We start from the raw sequence: 17,115 nt of genomic DNA on the forward strand, positions 1-17,115 counted from the left end.
ACCAACCATGATATCTTTCTCCAGTGACTGGTCCTTCCTGATAACATGTCCAAAATATGTGAGACGAAGTCTCGCCATCCTTGCTTCTAAGGAGCATTCTGGCTGTACATCTTCCAAGACAGATTTGTTCATTCTTCTGGCAGTCTGTGGTATATTCAATATTCCTTGTCAACAACACCATAATTCAAAAACGTCAATTCTTCTTCAGTCTTCCTAATTCATTGTCCAGCTTTCGCATGCATATGAGGCAATTGAAAATACCATGGCTTGGGTCAGGTGCATCTTGGTCCTCAAAGTGACATCTTTGCATTTTAACACTTTAAAGAGGTCTTCTGCTGCAGATTTGCCCAATGCAATATGTCATTTGATTTCTTGACTGCAGCTTCCATGGGTGTTGATTATGGATCCAAGCAAAATGAAATCCTTGACAACGTCAATATTTTCTCTGCTTTACTGGGATGTTGCTCATTGATCCAGTTGCTTACTGATCCATGAAGATTACAGCCTTGGAAACTCTATGGGGCAGTTTTACTCTGTCCTAACAGAGTCGCTATGAGTCAGAATGGATTTGAGGGCAGTGGGTTTATTTTTGTTTTGTTTTTTAGGGGGCGTAGACACTCGTGCTCAGATATTAACATGGTAGCAGGGAAGGATTACCCAATAAGCAAGGTATGTACGGCTTACTTGTGCCTATTTACTAATCTGTAGTGTAGTCTCACCTGTTTTCACCACATCAAAGATGTACACAAGTAAGCCTGTATGTATCTTGCTTACTGGTTAATCTGCCCCAATAATGAGGCACATTTTTAGCATCTGAAGTTGGGCCTTTTTTGCATAGAAGAGTATATTTACAGTTACTTGCATCTGAACTAATGCTCAATGTATTATAGTTGTAAATCTAAAGACATAGATCATATTATTGTATCTATAAACATAGTAAATCTTGTCTAAAGTCAACAACTAATTTTTATTTGTTCTCGTACCAATGCTAAATTAGCTGATAAATTTGACATAGTAAATTCCCCTAAATATTTAACATCATTTACAAACTTGATTAATAACATTCCCCCAAGCTTTGACATTTTTAACCACAATCACAAATTTGAATCTCTTAAGTGCCTCAAACATCTGACAACGCTGACTTATAAATCTAACAAGCACAATTGCTGTAAGTGCTTCAACCGTGCTTACAAACCTAAGAAGTCTGAAATTATTTACTAACTTATCTGGAAGTTCTTAAACATTCGGTTTCAGTCTAAATCAATCAAATTCTAGTATGTGTTTTTAATTAAAGTCACAAAACATTTCATGTCAATTCAACTGTCTTAACCCAACTCTCCGCCTAATTCACTTGTCTGTAATCAGGCAACTGAGAGTAGCAGGAAGAAAAACACATACAATTGTACTGATTTGTTTTGTGTTCAATTTACGTCCACAAATCTCCAGCGATCCCCCAGCACTGTCCTCCAATATTACATTTCCCTAATATATTTACTTTCCCTTTTTCCCAGATTACTCTTTCACAAGTTGTCTCTGATTGCTCCCAATGGATGATCTCATTATTTAATTGAGAAAATAGAAGCAATTAGAAAAGAATGATTTTGTTTCCTTTCTACTGCCCGCTCTACCAATCTACCTACATCTGGGCTTATTTCATCTGCTCTCTCTCTTCTTACAGTTGTCCATGGCCCTCTATAGGCCACCTCCTTCACTCAAGCCTTAGATCCCAGTCCTCTCACCTGCTCAAGGACTCTGCTTTTAAAATGATGCCCATTCTCTTCGCTCAACAACTTTTCCCTCCACAGGATTGTTTCCGAAGGAGCCCTGGTGGCACAGTGGTTAAAGTGCTCAGCTGCTAACCAAAAAGTCGGCAGTTGGAACCCACCAGTTGCTCCTCAGGAGAAAGATGTGGCAGTCAGCTTCTGTAAAGATTTACAGCCTTGGAAGCCCTGTGGGGCAGTTCCACCCTGTCCTGCAGGGTCGCTATGGGTCAGAATCCACTTGATGGCAATGGGTTTTGCTTTGGATTGTTTCTATTAGCATGCAAAAGCACTGTGCTATCCCATCTTAAAGACACAAAACAAAGCTTTCATTGGCTCACCGTTTCCCTTTCGCTGTTATTAATAATTGCCGTTGGGCGGATTACAACTCATAGCAACCCCATGTGTGCCAGGTGGAACTGCTCCATAGAGTTTTCAAGGCTGTGACCTTGCAGAAGCAGATGTCTTCCAAGGTAACTTGCAGAAGCAGATGTCTTCCAAGGTACCTCTGGGTGGATCCGAACTGCCAACTATTCATGCCACTTAGGGACTCCCTTCTCTTTAGCTACTACCCTACTATAGTAAAAATTTCCTCAAAAAGTTGTCTGTATTTGCTTTCTTGTGACCTTACCTCATATTCTCCCTTTTTCTCTTTAACTCTTGCCGATACCGCCCTTAAACCCCTGCCCAGATTCCTATGCTTTAGAGGATCCCAGGCTGACCCCTCCCTAAGAGGCAAGGGATTCACAAAGCCAAAAGAACATGCCCACTCAGAGATTAGCCCTCCCCCAGACCACAGTCAAAATACGTAGAACCTTGAAATCCCCTGACTAAATGGCCCCAAGCCAGTTCCCAGAGCTCTTCCCCAGATCTGAGGTATGTATCTCTATGCCCAGGAGAAAGCTGTTTGCTAGGGCGGTGGTGGGGTTGGGGAAGGGTATGTAGGTGGAGCTTGGATGCTCAGTCTGTGGGATCCATACCTGTATGTGCAAATGGGGGAAGGAAAAAAGAGGGGAGTGGGTCAGGTGACTGGTTCTCTCTATGCCACTATGTTCTGGTGAGAAACTCAAGGAATCAGAGAATTCTAAATTTGAACTTTGCTTTCCAAATACATATAATGAATATATATTTGTCCAGGTAGGAGAATACTTATTTTATTTAGCATTTTGTTTGACTGAAAATTTTTAAATATTTAGATTTACAGTGTGTAAACTGCCACTGTATTTTGGCCCAGGCCCCACAATTGCCCACTCCAAGTAGATTTTTACAACTACCACAAAACTTCTCTAGGGAAGGTCATAAATGGCCTTCAGTTTGCCAATCCAATGGCCAAGTCTATGTCATCATCTTTCTCAGTCTTCAGTAGCATTGGACACAATCACTTTTTTCTCTTGAGTTCCAGGACACTGCATTCAGTTTGCTTCCTGCCACATTGGCTACTACTTACTAGTCCTTTTGTTTGTTGGTCCTTTTCTTCCCATTTATCCTAAATATTGGAGTACCCCAGGGGTTCCATCCTCAGGCCTCCTCTCCACTTCATTTATATTCTTTCTTTGTGTTATCTTAACTCTCATATCTGTAAGTATCATCTGCATGCGGATAAAACCTCTAGTCTTCCATATCCAGCTGCCCACTTCTCTTCTCCCCTTGCGTATCTAATAGGCCTCCCAAACTTTACAAATTCAAACCAGAATGCTTTATTTTCCGTCAACAAACCCGTTCATCCTTAACAACCCTATCTCCCATCTTTCCCATCTCAAAAAATTTCATCACCATTCATTTAATTATTTTGGCTAAAACCATAGAAGTCCTCCTTGATTCCACATTACCTCATATCTCACACCCAATCCATAATTAAGTTCTTTGAACCTACTGTCAAGATGTATCTCCCAACTATTCACTTCTGTCGTTACACTGCTACCATCCTCTTCCAAGCCAGTTTTACCTGGACTAGTCAGATGACTTCTCAACTGGTCTACCTACTTCCATTCATACTCCTCCTCACTACAGACTACTAATCTTACAGCTTCCCCAATGCTCTTTTAAATTAGATCACGTGACATCCCTGCTCAAAACCTTCCAGTGACTTCCCTTCACATTTAAAATAAAATCCAGACTCCTTATTGGTCGATATTATTGGTTATCGTTAAGTCAATTTCAACTCATGGTGACCCCATGCGTGCAGAGTGAAACTGCTCCATAGTGTTTTCCAGACTGTGAACTTTTGAAAGCAGATCACCAGGCCTGTCTTCTGAGGTGCCTCTGGTGGGCTCGAGTGGCCAACATTTCAGCAACAGTCAACCGACATAGAAATCTTATTCTCTGTACGATTTTTTTTCTCTCTTATCTTGTAATGCCGGAATTCTGTATTCTTCACCTAAACTGTTTTACTTATTTATGGGACCCTGTGCCTTCTTGATATTTTACTTTCTCAAATGGTCTCAGCACCCATTGTTCCAAGTTGTTGTTCTTGTTAGGTGCCATTGAGTCAGTTCTGACTCATAGTGACCCTAAGTACAACAGAATGAAACACTTCCCATTCCTGTGCCATCCTCATGATCATTATTATGCTTGAGCCCATTGCTGCTGCCATTGCATCAATCCACCTCATTGAGGGTCTTCCTTTCTATTGCTGACCCTCTATTTTACCAAGCATGATATCCTTCTCCAGGGACTGGTCATGTTCATTGCAGCACTGTTTACGATAGCAAAAAGATGGAAGCAACCAAGGTGCCCATCAACGGATCAATGGATAAATAAATTATGGTATATTCACACAATGGAATACTACGCATCGATGAAGAACAATGATGAATCCATGAAATATTTCATAACTTGGAGGAATTTGGAAGGCATTATGCTAAGTGAAATTAGGCAGTTGCAAAAGGACAAAGAGAACTCCTCAGGGGTTCTCTGTTGTGTTCCCATCAGGGCAGTCATTGGTTATAGCTGGGCACCATCTAGTTCTTCTGGTCTCAGGATGATGTAGTTTCTGGTTTATGTGGCCCTTTCTGTCTCTTGGGCTCATATTTACCTTGTGCCTTGGTGTTCTTCGTTCTCCTTTGATCCTGGTGGGTTGAGACCAATTGATGCATCTTAGATGGCTGCTTGCTAGCGTTTAAGACCCCAGACACCACTCTTCAAAGTGGGATGCAGAATGTTTTCTTAGTAGATTTTATTATGCCAACTGACTTAGATGTCCCCTGAAACCATGGTACCCAGACCCCTGCCCCTACTACACTGGCCTTCGAAGCATTCAGTTTATTCAGGAAACTTCTTTGCTTTTGGTTTAGTCCAGTTGTGCTGATCTCCCCTGTACTGTGTGCTGTCTTTCCCTTCACCTAAAGGAGTTCTTTTCTACTATCTAATTAGTGAATGCCCCTCTCCCACCCTCCCTCCCTCCCCCCTCTCGTAACCACAAAGGGATGTTATCTTCTCAGTTCAAACTCTTTCTCAAGTTCTTATAATAGTGATCTTATACAATATTTGTCCTTTTGCAACTGACTAATTTCACTCAGCATAATGCCTTCCAGGTTCCTCCATGTTATGAAATGTTTCAGAGATTCCTCACTGTTCTTTATCGATGTGTAGTATTCCATTGTGTGAATATACCATAATTTATTTATCCATTCATCTGTTGATAGGCACCTTGGTTGCTTCCATCTTTTTGCTATTGTAAACAGTGCTGCAATAAACATGGGTGTGCATATATCTGTTCGTGTAAAGGCTCTAATTTCTCTAAGGTATATTCCAAGGAGTGGGATTGCTGGATCGTATGGCAGTTCTATTTCTAGCTTTTTAAGGAAGCGCCAAATCAATTTCCAAAGTGGTTCTACTATTTGACGTTCCCACCAGCAGTGTAGAAGTGTTCCAATCTCTCCACAGCCTCTCCAACATTTATTATTTTGTGTTTTTTGGATTAATGCCAGCCTTGTTGGAGTGAGATGAAATCTTTTTAAATGGGTTATTTGTCTTTTTGCAGTTGAGTTTTTGCAGTATCATGTAGATTTTAGAGATCAGGCGCTGATCAGAAATGTCATAGCTAAAAACTGTTTCCCAGTCTGTAGGTAGTCTTTTTACTCTTTTGGTGAAGTCTTTGGATGAGCATAGGTGTTCGATTTTTAGGAGCTCCCAGTTATCTAGTTTTTCTTCTGCGTTCTTTATAATGTTTTATATACCGTTTATGCCATATATTAGGGCTCCTAACATTGTCCCTATTTTTTCTTCCATGATCTTTATCGTTTTAGATTTTACAATTAGGTCTTTGATCCATTTTGAGCTCGTTTTTGTGCATGGAGTGAGATATGGGACTTGTTTCATTTTTTTGCAGATGGATATCCAGTTATGCCAGCACCATTTGTTAAAAAGACTGTCTTTTCCCCATTTAACTGTTTTGGGGCCTTTGTCAAATATCAACTGCTCATATGTGGTTAGATTTATATCTGGATTCTCAATTCTGTTCCATTAGTCTATATATCTGTTGTTGTACCAGTACCAGGCTGTTTTGACTACTGTGGTGGTATAATAGATTCTAAAATCAGGTAGAGCGAGGCTTCCCACTTTGTTCTTCTTTTTCAGTAGTGCTTTACTTATCTGGGGTCTCTTGTCCTTCCATATTAAGTTGGTGATTTGTTTCTCTATCTCATTAAAAAATATCATTGGAAGGCTGGCATTGATCCAAAAAACATAAAATAATAAATGTTGGAGAAGCTGTGGAGAGATTGGAACACTTCTACACTGCTGGTGGGAATGTAAAATGGTACAACCACTTTGGAAATCGATTTGTCACTTCCTTAAAAAGCTAGAAATAGAACTACCATATGATCCAGCAATCCCACTCCTTGGAATATATCCTAGAGAAATAACAGCCATTACACGAACAGATATATGCACACCCATGTTTATTGCAGCACTGTTTACAATAGCAAAAATATGGAAGCAACCAAGGTGCCCATCAATGGATGAATGGATAAATAAATTATGGTATATTCACACGATGGAATACTACGCATCGATAAAGAACAGTGAGGAATCTGTGAAACATTTCATAACATGAAGGAACCTGGAAGGCATTATGCTGAGTGAAATTAGTCAGTTGCAAAAGGACAAATATTGTATAAGATCACTATTATAAGAACTTGAGAAATAGTTTAAACTGAGAAGAAAACATTCCTTTGTGGTTACGAGAGGGGGGAGGGAGGGAGGGTGGGAGAGCCATATTCACTAATTAGATAGTAGAAAAGAACTCCTTTAGGTGAAGGGAAAGACAGCACGCAGACAGGGGAGATCAGCACAATTGGACTAAACCAAAAGCAAAGAAGTTTCCTGAATAAACTGAATGCTTCGAAGGCCAGCGTAGCAGGGCAGGGGTCTGGGGACCAAGGTTTCAGGGTTTCAATCTAAGTCAATTGGCATAATAAAATCTATTAGGAAAACATTCTGCATCCCACTTTGAAGAGTGGCATCTGGGGTCTTAAATGCTAGCAAGCAGCCATCTAAGATGCATCAATTGGTCTCAACCCACCTGGATCAAAGAAGAATGAAGAACACCAAGGACACAGGGTGATTACGAGCCCAAGAGACAGAAAGGGCCGCATGAACCAGCGACTACATCATCCTGAGACCAGAAGAACTACATGGTGCCTCGCTACAACTGATGACTGCCCTGACAGGAACACAAAAGAGAATCCCTGAGGGAGCAGGAGAGCAGTGGGATGCAAACCCCAAATTCTCATAAGACCAGACTTAATGGTCTGACTGAGACTGGAAGGATCCTGGTGGTCATGGCCCCCAGACCTTCTTTTGCCCCAGGACAGGAACCATTCCCAAAGCCAACTCTTCAGACACAGATTGGACTGGACAATGGGTTGGAGAGGGATGCTGGTGAGGAGTGAGCTTCTTGGATCAGGTGGACACTTGAGACTCTGTTGGCATCTCCTGCCTGAAGGGGAGATGAGAGGGTGGAGGGGGTTAGAAGCTGGCGAAAAGGACACGAAAAGAGAGAGTGGAGGGAGAGAGCGGGCTGTCTCATTAGGGGTTGAGTAATTGGGAGTGTGTAGCAAGGGTTTTTGTGTGAGAGACTGACTTGATTTGTAAACTTTCACTTAAAGCACAATTATTAAAAAAATATCGTTGGAATTTGGATTGGTATTGCACTGTATCTATATGTCGCTTTTGGTAGAATAGACATTTTTACAATGTTAAGTCTTCCTATCCATGAGCAAGGTATGTTTTCCCACTTATGTATTTCTCTTTTGGTTTCTTGCAGTAGTGTCTCGTAGTTTTCTTTGTGTAGGTCTTTTACATCTCAGGTAAGATTTATTCCTAAGTATTTTATCTTCTTGGCGGCTACTATAAATGGTATTGATTTGGTGATTTCCTCTTTGATGTTCTTTTCATTGGTGTAGAGGAATCCAACTGATTTTTGTATGTTTGTCTTGTATCCTGCTACTCTGCTAAACTCTTCTATTAGTTTCAGTAGTTTTCTTGAGAATTCTTGGGGGTTTTCTGTATATAAGATCATGTCATCTGCAAATAGAGATATTTTTACTTCTTCCTTACCAATCTGGATGCCCTTTATTTCTTTATCTAGCCTAATTGCTCTGGCTAGGACCTCCAGCACAATGTTGAATAAAAGTGCTGATAAAGGGCATCCTTGTCTGGTTCCTGATCTCAAGGGGAATGATTTCAGACTTTCTCCATTTAGAGTGATGTTGGCTGTTGGCTGTGTATAAATGCCCTTTATTATGTTGAGGAATTTTCCTTCTATCCCTATTTTGCTGAGAATTTTTATCACGAATGGGTGTTGAAGTTTGTCAAATGCCTTTTCTGCATCAATTGATAAAATCATGTGGTTCTTATCTTTTATTTATATGATGGATTAAATTAATTGTTTTTGTAATGTTGAACCCTCTCTGTATACCTGGTATGAATCCCTCTTGGTCATGGTGAATTATTTTTTTGATATGTTGTTGAATTCTATTGGTTAGAATTTTGTTGAGGATTTTTGCATCTAAGTTCATGAGGGCTATAGGTCTGTAATTTTCTTTTTGGGGGGAGTCTTTACCTGGTTTTGGTATCAGGGATGTGCTGGCTTCATAGAATGAGTTTGGTAGTATTCCGTCCTTTTCTATGCTCTGAAATACCTTTAGTAATAGTGGTGTTAACTCTTCTTTGAAAGTTTGGTAGAACTCTGCAGTGAAGCCCTCCGGACCAGGGCTTTTGTTTTGGGGGGGGGGGGGGAGTTTTTTGATTACCTTTTCAATCTCCTCTTTTGTTATGGGTCTACTTAGTTGTTCTACCTCTGTGTTCGTTTAGGTAGGTAGTGTTTTTCTAGGAATTCATCCATTTCTTCTAGGTTTTCAAATTTGTTAGAGTACAATTTTTCATAGTAATCTGATACGATTCTTTTAATTTCAGTTGGGTCTGTTGTAATATCGCCCATCTCATTTCTTATTCAGGTATTTGCTTCCTCTCCTGTTTTTCTTTTGTCATTTTGGCCAGTGGTTTATCAATTTTGTTAAGTTTTTCGAAGAACCAGCTTTTGGTCTTGTTAACTCTTTCAGTTGTTTTTCTGTTTTCTATTTGTTTCATATAATTCTGCTCTAATTTTTATGATTTGCTTTCTTCTGGTGCCTGAAGGTTTCTTTTGTTGCTCTCTTTCTATTTGTTCAAGTTGTAGGGATAGTTCTTTGATTTTTGTCCCTTTCTTCTTTTTGTATGTATGAATTAATTGATATAAATTGACCTCTGAGCACTGCTTTTGCTTTGTCCCAAAGGTTCTGATAGGAAGTGTTTTCATTCTCATTGGATTCTATGAATCTCTTTATTCCATCCTTAATGAAAAAAAAATTTTTTTTTTTTATCCTTAGTGTCTTCTATAACCCAGTCGTTTTTGAGCAGGGTATTGTTCAGTTTCCAAGTGTTTGATTTCTTTTCCCTGCTTTTTCTGTTGTTGATTTCTACTTTTATGGCTTATGCTCAGAGAAGATGCTTTGTAATATTTTAGTGTTTTGGATCCTGCTGAGGCTTGCTTTATGACCTAATATGTGGTCTATTCTAGAGAATGTTCCATGTGCACTAGAAAAGAAAGTATACTTGGCTACTGTTGGATGGAGTGTTCTGTATATGTCTATGAGGTCAATTTGGTTGATTGTGGCATTTAGATCTTCCATGTCTTTATTGAGTTTTCTGGATGTCCTGTCCTTCACCAAAAGTGGTGCATTGAAGTCTCCTACTGTAATTGTGGAGCTGTCTATCTCACTTTTCAGTGGTGTTAGAGTTTGTTTTATGTACCTTGCAGCCGTGTCATTGGGTGCATAAATATTTAATATGGTTATATCCTCCTGGTGTATTGCCCCTTTAATCATTATATAGTGTCCCTCCTTGTCCTTTGTGGTGGATTTAACTTTAAAGCCTACTTTGTTGGAAATTAATGCTGCCACTCCTGCTGTTTTTTTTTTTTTTTAATAACTTTTATTAAGCTTCAAGTGAACGTTTACAAATCCAATCAGTCTGTCACATATAAGTTTACATACATCTCACTCCCTACTCCGACTTGCTCTCCCCCTCTTGAGTCAGCCCTTTCAGTCTCTCCTTTCTTGACAATTTTGCCAGCTTCCCTCTCTCTCTATCCTCCCATCCCCCCTCCAGACAAGAGTTGCCAACACAATCTCAAGTGTCCACCTGATATAATTAGCTCACTCTTCATCAGTGTCTCTCTCCCACCCGCTGACCAGTCCCTTTCATGTCTGATGAGTTGTCTTCGGGGATGGTTCCTGTCCTGTGTCAACAGAAGGTCTGGGGTGCATGGCCGCCGGGATTCTTCCAGTCTCAGTCAGACCATTAAGTTTGGTCTTCTTGTGAGAATTTGGGGTCTGTATCCCACTGATCTCCTGCTCCCTCAGGGGTCCTCTGCTGTGCTCCCTGTCAGGGCAGTCATCGATTGTGGCCGGGCACCAACTAGTTCTTCTGGTCTCAGGATGATGTAGGTCTCTGGTTCATGTGGCCCTTTCTGTCTCTTGGGCTCTTAGTTGTCGTGTGGCCTTGGTGTTCTTCCTTTTCCTTTGCTCCAGGTGGGTTGAGACCAATTGCTGCATCTTAGATGGCCGCTTGTTAGCATTTAAGACCCCAGATGCCACATTTCAAAGTGGGATGCAGAATGATTTCATAATAGAATTATTTTGCCAATTGACTTAGAAGTCCTGGCAAACCATGTTCCCCAGACCCCCGCGCTTGCTCTGCTGACCTTTGAAGCATTCATTTTATCCCGGAAACTGCTTTTGGTCCAGTCCAATTGAGCTGACCTTCCATGTATTGAGTGTTGTCTTTCCCTTCACCTAAAGCAGTTCTTATCTACTGAGTAATCAATAAAAAACCCTCTCCCACCCTCCTTCCCTCCCCCCTTCGTAACCACAAAAGTATGTGTTCTTCTCAGGTTTACTATTTCTCAAGATCTTATAATAGCGGTCTTATACAATATTTGTCCTTTTGCCTCTGACTAATTTCCCTCAGCATAATGCCTTCCAGGTTCCTCCATGTTATGAAATGTTTCACAGATTCCTCACTGTTCTTTATCGATGAGTAGTATTCCATTGTGTGAATATACCACAATTTATTTACCCATCCATCCGTTGATGGACACCTTGGTTGCTTCCAACTTTTTGCTATTGTAAACAGAGTTGCAATAAACATGAGTGTGCATATATCTGTTTGTATGAAGGCTCTTGTATCTCTAGGATATATTCCGAGGAGTGGGATTTCTGGGTTGTATGGTAGTTCTATTTCTAACTGTTTAAGATAACGCCAGATAGATTTCCAAAGTGGTTGTACCATTTTACAATCCCACCAGCAGTATATGAGAGTTCCAATCTCTCTGCAGCCTCTCCAACATTTATTATTTTGTGTTTTTTGGATTAATGCCAGCCTTGCTGGTGTGAGATGGAATCTCATTGTAGTTTTAATTTGCGTTTCTCTAATGGCTAATGATCGAGAGCATTTTCTCATGTATCTGTTGGCTGCCTGAATATCTTCTTTAGTGAAATGTGTGTTCATATCCTTTGCCCACTTCTTGATTGTGTTGTTTGTCTTTTTGTGGTTGAGTTTTGACAGAATCATGTAGATTTTAGAGATCAGGCGCTGGTCGGAGATGTCATAGCTGAAAATTTTTTCCCAGTCTGTAGGTGGTCTTTTTACTCTTTTGGAGAAGTCTTTAGATGAGCATAGGTGTTTGATTTTTAGGAGCTCCCAGTTATCGGGTTTCTCTTCATCATTTTTGGTAATGTTTTGTATTCTGTTTATGCCTTGTATTAGGGCTCCTAGGGTTGTCCCAATTTTTTCTTCCATGATCTTTATCGTTTTAGTCTTTATGTTTAGGTCTTTGATCCACTTGGAGTTAGTTTTTGTGCATGGTGTGAGGTATGGGTCCTGTTTCATTTTTTTGCAAATGGATATCCAGTTATGCCAGCACCATTTGTTAAAAAGGCTATCTTTTCCCCAGTTAATTGACACTGGTCCTTTGTCAAATATCAGCTTCTCATACGTGGATGGATCTATGTCTGGGTTCTCAATTCTGTTCCATTGGTCTATGTGTCTGTTGTTGTACCAATACCAGGCTGTTTTGACTACTGTGGCTGTATAATAGGTTCTGAAGTCAGGTAAGGTGAGGCCTCCCACTTTCTTCTTCTTTTTCAGTAGTGCTTTGCTTATCCGGGGCTTCTTTCCCTTCCATATGAAATTGGTGATTTGTTTCTCTATCCCCTTAAAATATGACATTGGAATTTGGATCGGAAGTGCGTTAAATGTATGGATGGCTTTTGGTAGAATAGACATTTTTACTATGTTAAGTCTTCCTATCCATGAGCAGGGTATGTTTTTCCACTTAAGTATGTCCTTTTGAATTTCTTGTAGTAGAGCTTTGTAGTTTTCTTTGTATAGGTCTTTTACATCCTTGGTAAGATTTATTCCTAAGTATCTTATCTTCTTGGGGGCTACTGTGAATGGTATTGATTTGGTTATTTCCTCTTCGGTGTTCTTTTTGTTGATGTAGAGGAATCCAAGTGATTTTTGTATGTTTATTTTATAACCTGAGACTCTGCCAAACTCTTCTATTAGTTTCAGTAGTTTTCTGGAGGATTCCTTAGGGTTTTCTGTGTATATAATCATGTCATCTGCAAATAGTGATAACTTTACTTCTTCCTTGCCAATCCGGATACGTTTTATTTCTTTTTCTAGCCTAATTGCCCTGGCTAAGACTTCCAACACGATGTTGAATAAGAGCGGTGATAAAGGGCATCCTTGTCTGGTTCCCGTTCTCAAGGGAAATGCTTTCAGGTTCTCTCCATTTAGAGTGATATTGGCTGTTGGCTTTGCATAGATGCCCTTTACTATGTTGAGGAATTTTCCTTCAATTCCTATTTTGGTAAGAGTTTTTATCATAAATGGGTGTTGGACTTTGTCAAATGCCTTTTCTGCATCAATTGATAAGATCATGTGGTTTTTGTCTTTTGTTTTATTTATGTGATGGATTACATTAATGGTTTTTCTGATATTAAACCAGCCTTGCATACCTGGTATAAATCCCACTTGATCAGGGTGAATTATTTTTTTGATGTGTTGTTGGAATCTATTGGCTAGAGTTTTGTTGAGGATTTTTGCATCAATGTTCATGAGGGATATAGGTCTATAATTTTCTTTTTTTGTAATGTCTTTACCTGGTTTTGGTATCAGGGAGATGGTGGCTTCATAGAATGAGTTGGGTAGTATTCCGTCATTTTCTATGCTTTGGAATACCTTTAGTAGTAGTGGTGTTAACTCTTCTCTGAAAGTTTGGTAGAACTCTGTAGTGAAGCCGTCCGGGCCAGGGCTTTTTTTTTGTTGGGAGTTTTTTGATTACCGTTTCAATCTCTTTTTTTGTTATGGGTCTATTTAGTTGTTCTACTTCTGAATGTGTTAGTTTAGGTAGGTAGTGTTTTTCCAGGAATTCATCCATTTCTTCTAGGTTTTCAAATTTGTTAGAGTACAATTTTTCATAATAATCTGAAATGATTCTTTTAATTTCATTTGGTTCTGTTGTGATGTGGTCCTTCTCATTTCTTATTCGGGTTATTTGTTTCCTTTCCTGTATTTCTTTAGTCAGTCTAGCCAATGGTTTATCAATTTTGTTAATTTTTTCAAAGAACCAGCTTTTGGCTTTGTTAATTCTTTCAATTGTTTTTCCGTTCTCTAATTCATTTAGTTCAGCTCTAATTTTTATTATTTGTTTTCTTCTGGTGCCTGATGGATTCTTTTGTTGCTCAGTTTCTATTTGTTCAAGTTGTAGGGACAGTTCTCTGCTTTTGGCTCTTTCTTCTTTTTGTATGTGTGCATTTATTGATATAAATTGGCCTCTGAGCACTGCTTTTGCTGTGTCCCAGAGGTTTTGATAGGAAGTGTTTTCATTCTCGTTGCTTTCTATGAATTTCCTTATTCCCTCCTTAATGTCTTCTATAACCCAGTCTTTTTTCAGAAGGGTGTTGTTCATTTTCCAAGTATTTGATTTCTTTTCCCTAGTTTTTCTGTTATTGATCTCTAGTTTTATTGCCTTGTGGTCTGAGAAGATGCTTTGTAATATTTCGATGTTTTGGACTCTGCAAAGGTTTGTTTTATGACCTAATATGTGGTCTATTCTAGAGAATGTTCCATGTGCGCTAGAAAAAAAAGTATATTTTGCAGCAGTTGGGTGGAGAGTTCTGTATAAGTCAATGAGGTCAAGTTGGTTGATTGTTGTAATTAGATCTTCCGTGTCTCTGTTGAGCTTCTTACTGGATGTCCTGTCCTTCTCCGAAAGTGGTGTGTTGAAGTCTCCTACTATAATTGTGGAGGTATCTATCTCGCTTTTCAATTCTGTTAAAATTTGATTTATGTATCTTGCAGCCCTGTCATTGGGTGCATAAATATTTAATATGGTTATGTCTTCCTGATCAATTGTCCCTTTTATCATTATATAGTGTCCTTCTTTATCCTTTGTGGTGGATTTAAGTCTAAAGTCTATTTTGTCAGAAATTAATATTGCTACTCCTCTTCTTTTTTGCTTATTGTTTGCTTGATATACTTTTTTCCATCCTTTGAGTTTTAGTTTGTTTGTGTCTCTAAGTCTAAGGTGTGTCTCTTGTAGGCAGCATATAGATGGATCGTGTTTTTTTATCCAGTCTGTGACTCTCTGTCTCTTTATTGGTGCATCTAGTCCATTTACATTCAGGGTAATTATAGATAAATAAGTTTTTAGTGCTGTCATTTTGATGCCTTTTTATGTGTGTTGTTGACAATTTCATTTTTCCACATACTTTTTTGTGCTGAGGCGTTTTTCTTAGTAAATTGTGAGATCCTCATTTTCATAGTGCTTGACTTTATGTTAGTTGAGTCGTTAAACGTTTTTCTTGGTTTTTATCTCGAGTTATAGAGTTGTTATACCTTTTTGTGGTTACCTTATTATTTACCCCTATTTTTCTAAGTAAAAACCTAACTTGTATTGTTCTATATCGCCTTGTACACTCTCCATATGGCAGTTCAATGCCTCCTGTATTTAGTCCCTCTTTTTGATTATTGTGATCTTTTACCTATTGACTTCCATGATTCCCTGTTATGTGTATTTTTTTTTAATTAATCTTAATTTGTTTGTTTTTGTGATTTCCCTATTTGAGTTGATATCAGGACGTTCTGTTTTGTGACCTTGTGTTGTGCTGATATCTGATATTATTGGTTCTCTGACCAAACAATATCCTTTAGTATTTCTTGTAGCTTTGGTTTGGTTTTTGCAAATTCTCTAAACTTGTGTTTGTCTGTAAATATCTTAATTTCGCCTTCATATTTCAGAGAGAGTTTTGCTGGATATATGATCCTTGGCTGGCAGTTTTTCTCCTTCAGTGGTCTGTATATGTCGTCCCATTCCCTTCTTGCCTGCATGGTTTCTGCTGAGTAGTCAGAACATATTCTTACTGATTCTCCCTTGAAGGGAACCTTTCTTTTCTCCCTGGCTGCTTTTAAAATTTTCTGTTTATCTTTGGTTTTGGTGAGTTTGATGATATTACGTCTTGGTGTTTTTCTTTTTGGATCAATCTTAAATGGGGTTCGATGAGCATCTTGGATAGATATCCTTTCGTCTTTCATGATGTCAGGGAAGTTTTCTGTCAGGAGTTCTTCAACTATTTTCTCTGTGTTTTCTGTCCCCCCTCCCTGTTCTGGGACTCCAATCACCCGCAGGTTATCCTTCTTGATAGAGTCCCACATAATTCTTAGGGTTTCTTCATTTTTTTTAATTCTTTTATCTGATTTTTTTCCAGCTATGTTGGTGTCGATTCCCTGGTCCTCCAGATGTCCCAGTCTGCATTCTAATTGCTCGAGTCTGCTCCTCTGACTTCCTAGTGCGTTGTCTAATTCTGTTATTTTATTGTTAATCTTTTGGATTTCTACATGTTGTCTCTCTATGGATTCTTGCAACTTACTAATTTTTCCAGTATGTTCTTGAATAATCTTTTTGAGTTCTTCAACAGTTTTATCAGTGTGTTCCTTGGCTTTTTCTGCAGTTATCCTAATTTCATTTGTGATATCATTAAGCATTCTGTAAATTAGTTTTTTATATTCTGTATCTGATAATTCCAAGATTGTATCTTCATTTGGGAAAGATTTTGATTCTTTTGTTTGGGGGGTTGGAGAAGCTGTCATGGTCTGCTTCTTTAAGTGGTTTGATATGGATTGTTGTCTCCGAGCCATCACTGGGAAACTAGTTTTTCCAGAAAATCCGCTAAAAAAAAAAATGCAGTCAGATCCCTATCAGAGTTCTCCCTCTGGCTCAGGCTATTCAGATGTTAATGGAGCCGCCTGGGATGGGTGGGGGAGGGAACAGTGAGATAGGAGAGTAGCACCTCAGAATATAGCCAGAGTTTCTTGTCTTGCTTGGAATGACTATTATATGTGAGACTCCCGCGGGGCACGTCGCCTATGTGTGCTGGCTGTGTGGAGATTGCCCCCGGGGGGTCTGGCCCGCTGGAGTCACGGTCAGATCCTCCGCTTCCAGCCCCACGCCCAGCGTCAAGGCTCCCCTACTGGGACGGTGCACTCTCGACTCCAAAATCAGTTACTGCCTCCCGGGGACTTCTCGTCCCTCCAGCCGCGTGGCCGTGCCGCCTCCGAGAACCAGTTGGGCCTCCTCCCGGGGTTAGTTCAGATGGGTGGAGCAGGTCCCCGTGCTTGTGCGGTGACTGAGTGTCCCAGCTGGGATGCTGTTCTCCCCGCTCCAATACCAGTCGCTGCCTCCCAGGGACTTCTCCTACCAGCTGCGTCCCACGCCGCCTGCGCGACCCGGCTGGTCCCCTTCCCG

At 39.8% G+C, this 17,115-nt stretch overlaps 1 protein-coding gene across 3 annotated transcripts in view; it reads left to right on the forward strand.

Moving 5' to 3' along the window:
* The window catches only part of TNRC6A (trinucleotide repeat containing adaptor 6A), a 236,294-nt gene that overhangs the window by 22,773 nt on the left and 196,406 nt on the right, over positions 1–17,115 (forward strand). Inside the window, exon 2 of one of the 3 annotated variants that reach the window (XM_023558847.2) lies at positions 606–669. The exons of the other annotated variants lie outside the window; for them this stretch is intronic. The gene's annotated coding sequence lies outside the window, so the exon portion shown is untranslated. The remainder of the gene's footprint in view (positions 1–605; positions 670–17,115) is intronic. 3 annotated transcript variants of the gene reach the window in all.

This window comes from Loxodonta africana, chromosome 12, assembly GCF_030014295.1.
Source record: "Loxodonta africana isolate mLoxAfr1 chromosome 12, mLoxAfr1.hap2, whole genome shotgun sequence".
NCBI lineage: Eukaryota > Metazoa > Chordata > Mammalia > Proboscidea > Elephantidae > Loxodonta > Loxodonta africana.